This window comes from Tribolium castaneum, chromosome 6 (genome assembly GCF_031307605.1).
Source record: "Tribolium castaneum strain GA2 chromosome 6, icTriCast1.1, whole genome shotgun sequence".
NCBI lineage: Eukaryota > Metazoa > Arthropoda > Insecta > Coleoptera > Tenebrionidae > Tribolium > Tribolium castaneum.
The window spans coordinates 13,211,515-13,219,299 of record NC_087399.1 but is presented as its reverse complement, the minus strand read 5'-3'; the positions used below and the strand labels follow the sequence as shown (position 1 = coordinate 13,219,299).

The window sequence follows — 7,785 nt, the reverse complement described above, 5'->3', positions numbered from 1 at the left end:
TAAAACAAACATTTCGTTAAAAGTGTACAAAACATTGTGTAAATAATCTCAACTCATCAGTCTATTGGTAATCATGGATCAAGAGAGTTGGATAACGTGTCGTAATAATCCAGGACATCGCCTGAAAGTAAAACATCTTCGACGACATTTACGAAGATGTCTTCCACAACGTGAATATTCTTGGAGGAGTTTTGATTGCGGAAATGGGAATTATTTTGATTCATCTTTATCCCATAATACTAATAATGATTATCAACAATCATCGAGAAGCAACTTTGAAAATACAAACTCTTCAAAAAATATTTTTTGTAATGAAATGGAATATTAATTGAATTAATAATTAATTGTAGTATTTATAAATAAATGTTATAAATTTATAAACATTTGTATTTTTTTCATAATATTTACCACTCCCTTACACTTTCAATAATCCTTATACACCACCCAAAAAAATTCATTTCATTTATAAAAAAGAGTTGATTATTGCAGTGGATATGAGTGATTTTTCTTATTTGTTCAATAAATTAAACAGGTTAATGATGTCCTTGAAACAGGCGGTTACACTCCATCCTGTCTACATAGGGCTTTTTTACATTTTTTGTGTCTATATGTTAACCTTGATGGAATACACCAATGTAGTTGCAGTAAGAAGTTGACCTTGACGGGAGCTTTCAACAATTTATAAAATTGCAAGGAGTACATGCAGAAATTCATTCTGTGTTGTACAGGTAGTCTGTGTACGAAATAATGTGTTCAAATTATTTTGCTCATTTTAAACCGTGTACTCATGGTGACGAGTGTTCTCAGTGTCCCGGTCCCTCAACTAGGACAACTGTAAGTAACCAGTCATCCAAGTTATTATTTAAAGTATTGAAGGAAAAAGTTGCAAATCCCTATCAAAACCGTAGTGGTTTTAATAGGGATAAACCTAGAATCAATATCGTTTCTGATGTAATTATTAGACCTGCTTATTCAAAATTAATCAAAAATGATGAGATACAATTTGAACAATTTGTCAAGTCGTCTTTAAGTCAATCTTTGAGGGAAGATTGTCTTGAAGAGGATGTGATTGAATGTAGTCAGTTAAGTGTGAAAGAGAAGCAATTAGCTAATCACGCTGTTGCTAACATTGTTCAAATCGTTGATGAGGATGATGATTCTATGGTTACTCCTTCATCACAACCTGATAGTGAATTATCGTTTTCTTTACCATTCACGCAATACCTGGCTCAACATGGTATTGAAAATGATTATTCGGACGACATCTTGTTGACCTTAATAGACCAGTTTATTAACGAAGACGAGGCGGCGTCCAATCCGGTTGTGGATGAAGGAACTTGTCCCATCAATAATTCGGTTACCGATGAGTTAAATGTATTTGATAATGATATGGTGGTGGTGGAAGAACCCCCAATCTCTCCCAGTCCACCACTACCACCACAAAGCCCCTTCGTTGAGCCAGTGTTTACCCGCCCCGTTACACCAACATCTCCTGAAGCGGCACCCGCGGTATTAACTCAACCCTCTATGATAATATCGCAGGACATCATTGACGCTTTATCGGAGCCTTGGGTTGAGGTGGAAAACGTTATCAATGGTAACGTTGAACATCCCCCTCAACCCAATTCACCGATTATTGAGGAAAATGGTGTTCTGCCAGAGAGATTGGTGGTGGTAGAGGCCGAAAATAACATTATTCGGTCACCATCACCACCACCGTCACCCATGATATTATCACAGGGCGTCAATGACATACAACAACTATCTGGATCCGAGGTTGATGTGGAACTTAACATCATCACACCACCACTCCCTCAGCCTCCTGCAACGTTCGATCCGATGAGTATTATTACTCAAAATGTCATTGACGCACTGGCAGAGCCGTGGGTTGAAGAGAGGAGGCAGGGTGAAGAGATGGATGTTGAAAATGACATCATTCAACCCTCTCAATTGTCACCCATTCTAGGGCAAATAAATAATAGAGTTGAGAATAGGGTGGAGGGTGGAGACGTTGATGTCGAAAACGAAGACAATGACGACGACGACAACATCATTCCACCCACTCCCCCTCACTCACGATCAAGGAGGAGTCGGCGCCCTAGAAAGCCTCGTAGACGTGCGCGAAAGTCCCCATTAATATTAATTACTAATAATTATAATATTAATATTAATATTAATGATGTTAATATTAATAATTATTATTAATAAATCCTATTTCCGTCCTACACTCATATCAAGTACATTTAATTCGGACGTGATTTTCCAAATTTTAACATCATACTACCTACAACACGATGGCAAGCATGCTGCTCCTCCTCGAGGTCTTGCTGGATACCTATCTTTGAACACAAAAAAATATATATTTATATAGTATAAATAAAAGTCTTTCAAAGATAGTAACAGAAGGCAGCAAATTTATAATTAAACTTTATTAGTAACCTGTTTAATTTATTATTTCATATTTTCATAAGAAAATGCATCACTGTGAAAACTGTAATAAACAATTTACAACCCGTCAATCACGACTACGCCATGAAAAGCTCTATTGTCAAGTGGTCAAAAAACAGGAAAATGGAGGACCGGCCGCCAAAAAACAGAAAATATGTCATTCAACTGGTAAGTTTTAACTAATAGGTACTCTATTTTCAATTATTTTTTTTTTTCTAGCTAGCAACAATTATATGTGCGTTACATGTAATCAAGAAATTGCTCCAAAGCTTATTACGGCTCATGAGAGAAGTAGACAGCATAGAAATAATTGTCAAAGTACTCCCTTGGAGGATGGGGTGTTTGCACTCAGCAGTGCATTTAAATCACGCATCGCTTCATATAGGATTTGTGATGAGGGCGATTATATCGATTTAAATGAATTTATGGATAAAATTCACAATAAATTACTTAAACTTATTGTTTCACAAATTGAAAAATTTAGTACAATCAAAATTAATTTGGAATTATTTGGATTGTATACCATTGAGTCAAAAAATATATTTGATGTAAAATCTTTCAATACTACTAACAGAATTGTCACTTTAGGCACGAATATTAGGAATATGTTGCATGACTTTCAAGAAGTTATTAGTCAAAAAATGATGGATTTTTTGGAACGAGATTCAGGTAGTTATATATTGTAAAAATCTTTATAATACAATTATTTTTTTTGCTTCTTTATTTTAGGCTGGACACTTGTGAAAATCTTACATTTAGAATTAAATGTAAACTATTACAATCCATTGAAAGCTTCATCGTATATCCCACTACCGCCAAGCGTGAAAATGAAGAGGGCAATAGTTAATGTTCAAAATCAGGATATTCATTGTTTTGGTTGGAGTGTCGTAGCAGCAGTGTGTCTACCTATGGGACCAGAACATTTACCCAGTTCATATCCACATTGGTCGACACTTTTTAATTTCCAAGGTATTGAATTTCCTGTAAAACTGGATAGTATTGCAAAATTTGAAAGTCAAAATAATGTCTCTCTTAATGTTTACGGACTTGAATTACTTTATGTAAACAATAAGGTAAAATTTGAAATTGTGGGACCATTATATTTTACAAACTTTAAGAAACCGGTACACATAAATTTATTATTGTTGAGTGATAATGATGGTAATCAACATTACTGTACAATAACTAATTTGCCACGTTTAGTATCTTCCCAACTCTCAAAACATCATCATTCAAAATTTTTCTGTGATGGATGTCTACAATATTTCACAACCCAAGCTTTATTTGATAGACATTCTTCGACTGATTGTGGAAAACTTTATGCTAGAATCCCAAATAATGAATTAATAACAAATAGATTTGGTTATAATGTTCCCGCTAATGTATTAGAATTTCAAAATTATCATCATAAAATGACTATCCCATTTATTGTTTATGCTGATTTCGAATGTTTATTGAAACCTATGAGTACAGTTGCACCAAATCCAAATCAATCATTTTCGATAAAAACTTTTCTCCATCAACCATATTCATGTGCATATTACATTAAATGTTCATATAACGATCAATTATCTAAATTCCAAAGTTTTCGAGGACAGTCATCTGTGGTTGACTTTATTACAGCATTAGAAATAGATTTGATAGAGATTTATAAAAAGTATTTAAGTATTGTACAACCAATGCTTCCATTAACTATTCAAGAAGAGTTTGATTATCTTACAGCAACGGAATGTCATATTTGTCAAAAACCTTTTCAACAGAATGATATTAAAGTAAAAGATCACTGTCATTTAACGGGTCGTTATAGGTCCGCCGCGCACAGTAATTGTAACTTGAATTTTCAAATTCCAAATTTTATTCCGATAGTATTTCATAATTTAACAAATTATGATAGTCACTTATTCATTAAAGAGTTGGCCCTTGAAGAAAGTGAAATTAATATCCTTGGTAAAACTAAAGAGAAATATATTACATTTTCGAAAAAAATTTGTGTAGGCGAATATCTAAATTCAAACAATCGAATAGTCAAGGAGCACTTACACTTGCGTTTTATAGATAGTTTTCAGTTTTTGGCATGTTCATTAGAAAAACTGGCAGCAGCCTTGGATGATGCTCAATGTATGGAAGTAAAACGATACTTTCCCGTTGACAGAGAATTTCAGTTAATTAGACAGAAAGGGGTTTTTCCATATTCATTTATCGATGATTTTTCTAAATTAGATCTTACGGAATTACCACAAAAAATTTATTTTTACGATAAACTTCGCGATGAGCATATTTCTGAAGACGATTATCAACGAGCTAATACCGTATGGGATACATTCCATTGTCAGACTCTAGGCGAATATTCTGATCTCTATTTAAAAAGTGATATTTTACTATTAGCTGATGTCTTTGAGAATTTTCGAAACATGTGCCTTAAGCATTATGAACTTGATCCAGCACATTACGTGACAGCACCATCTCTTAGTTGGAATGCTATGCTTAAATTTACCCACGTAAAACTAGAATTATTGACTGATATAGATATGTTGCATTTTTTCAAAAAAGGGATTCGTGGGGGAGTTAGTACATGTGTTAAACGAGCGGCTCAAGCAAATAATAAATTTCTTCCAAATTACGACCCTTCGAAACCGACATCATACATTTTATATCTCGATGCAACAAATCTCTATGGTTGGGCTATGAGTGAAGTACTCCCTTTAGGTGGATTTACTTGGTTAACGCAAGACGAAATTAATTCACTTAGTATTATGGATTTGACTGATTCCACACCTGAAGGGTATGTACTTGAAGTAGATATCTCTTATCCTCATCATTTACACAACTCTCATAATGATATGCCATTTCTACCTGAAAATTTAATTCCACCAAACGGAAAATGTGCTAAACTCATTCCAAATCTATGTGCTAAAACAAACTACATAATACACTATCGAAATTTAAAACAAGCCCTACAAAATGGACTGGAATTGACAAAAATTCATAGAGTACTAAAATTCAATCAATCATCATGGCTCAAACCATATATTGATTTAAATACGAAATTACGAAATCAGACTAAAAATAAGTTTGAAAAAAATTTATTTAAACTCATGAATAATAGTGTGTATAGAAAAACCATGGAAAATGTCGATAATCGGGTAGATATTAAACTGGCTACACATTGGAAAAAAAACGGTCACAAGTATGGAGCAGAGACATGGATAGCCAAACCACAATTTAAAAATTGTTCTATTTTTACTGAAAATTTAGTTGCAATAGAAATGAATAAAGTTCAAGTAACATATGATAAACCTATTTATGTAGGATTCAGTATATTGGAAATTTCAAAAACTTTAATGTATGACTTTTTTTATAATTTTCTTAAAGTTAAGTATGGAAATAATGTACAGCTTTTGTATACGGATACGGATTCATTAATTTTAGAAATTTATACGGAAAACGTATATAATGATATTAAACAGAATATCGATCGGTTTGATACTTCAAATTATCCCGAGAATAATATTCATGATATTCCTAAAACTGTGTCTGTTATCGGTAAAATGAAAGATGAGTATGCTGGTGTACCAATTGTACTACTTTATGGCACCGGTGCCAAAGCATATTGTGTGCAAACAGTGAATGATGTAATTAAAAAGGCTAAAGGTGTAAGTAAACATGTAATTGATAAATCTCTAACACTGTTACAATATCGGGCAATTGCAACAAATCCTTCATCTTCATCAGTTTTCTGTGTTATGAACGTTTTCAAATCTTATTTACATAATATGTATACCGAATTAAGGAATAAAATAGCACTGTCTAATTTCGATGATAAACGATACATTTTAGGTAATTCAATTGATACATTAGCCTGGGGACATTACGATATTGATAGAGATTCGAAATTTAGATTCTCTAATTAGAGAATTGCAAAAATATGTGGAACCCACTGATTGAATTTTACCTTATTGTAGATATGTAACGATATGTAACCATTTATTTATACTACGTATTTATTATTATTATGTATTTATAATTGATGTAATGTGTAAAGTATTTTTATTTGTATTCTGTAAGTCAACAATGAAACTTGTGCAACAAAAAGATTTATTAAAAATTTCTAACCACGACTATTCAGTTTGTGTACCCTATCAACAGTTTCCTAAACATAATACTTTATTCAATAATAGTGTAAAAAGAGGACTAGTGGTTGGACGTTCTGGATGTGGAAAAACAAATGTGATATTAAGTCTCTTGCTGCATCCAAATGGATTACGCTTTACAGACATTTACTTATTTTCAAAAACCCTACAACAACCAAAATATCAATTTTTAAAATCGGTTCTGGCACCTCTCGATAAAGTCGGTTACTATGAATATGAAGATGGTGCCGAAATTCCTCCTCCTAAAGAAATCAAACCCTATTCCATAATAATATTTGATGATGTAGTCACTTGTAACCAAAATATAATACGTGATTATTTTTGCTTTGGTAGGCATTATAATATCGATTGTATATTTATTAGCCAAACGTATTCTTCCATTCAGAAACAATTAATTCGTGATAATGCTAATTTCATAATTATCTTTCCTCAGGATGTATTAAATTTAAAACATATTTTTAATGATCACGTTGGTACAGATATGTCATTTGAAACCTTTCAGAAAATGTGTTCACAGTGTTGGCAAAAACCGTATGGATTTGTTACTATTGATAAGGATGCTGAACAAGACAATGGGCGTTATCGTAACGGTTTTGATCAGTTCATTAAAATATAAATGTAAATGTTTGTCAAAGATTTATTTATTAGTCGACGATCGACATGGATAAACGTTTAGCTTTAGAGCTGGATAAGGCAAGACGACACGTTAAACAAAAAGTACGATCATTATCTTCACACATTGCAAGTTCGCAAAGACGTTTCGCAACCCATATTCAACCTCTAACTGATCCAATAAAAAGTTTAATTTCTGAAATTAAACATGAACGCGAAGTTGTCCCAAAACAGGAAAAAATATCAATTCATCATGAGATCAAGCAACCGGAGGCGAAGCGACTTTTTGAGTCAACGACTACAAGCCGTAGTACTACATCGCTCGATCCACGATTCAGTTTAATGCGACAACATGCGGCTGCTAGCACACCCAGAGAGGAGGGAGAATCACTCAGGAATGTGACCATTGGAAAGTTGCAAGAAACATTAATAAATTTGTCAAAAACCGATGCATTTCGCCATTTTCTTAAACAATGGACCGGTTTACCTCGACAGTACATTGAAGATATGATTATTGACACAGAAAACAAATTTGATCATCAATATGGTGTGAGACATGGAACCGAAGCAAATA

The 7,785-nt window shown here is 33.2% G+C and overlaps 1 long non-coding RNA gene across 1 annotated transcript; it reads left to right on the top strand.

The window, feature by feature from the left end:
- Positions 1 to 2,292: 2,292 nt before the first annotated feature.
- LOC135266523 (uncharacterized) lies at positions 2,293 to 6,567 on the top strand. The gene is made up of 3 exons (XR_010334620.1): positions 2,293 to 2,616; positions 2,668 to 3,117; positions 3,178 to 6,567. It is a non-coding gene; the product is annotated as an uncharacterized LOC135266523 (long non-coding RNA).
- The last annotated feature ends 1,218 nt before the right edge of the window (positions 6,568 to 7,785 follow it).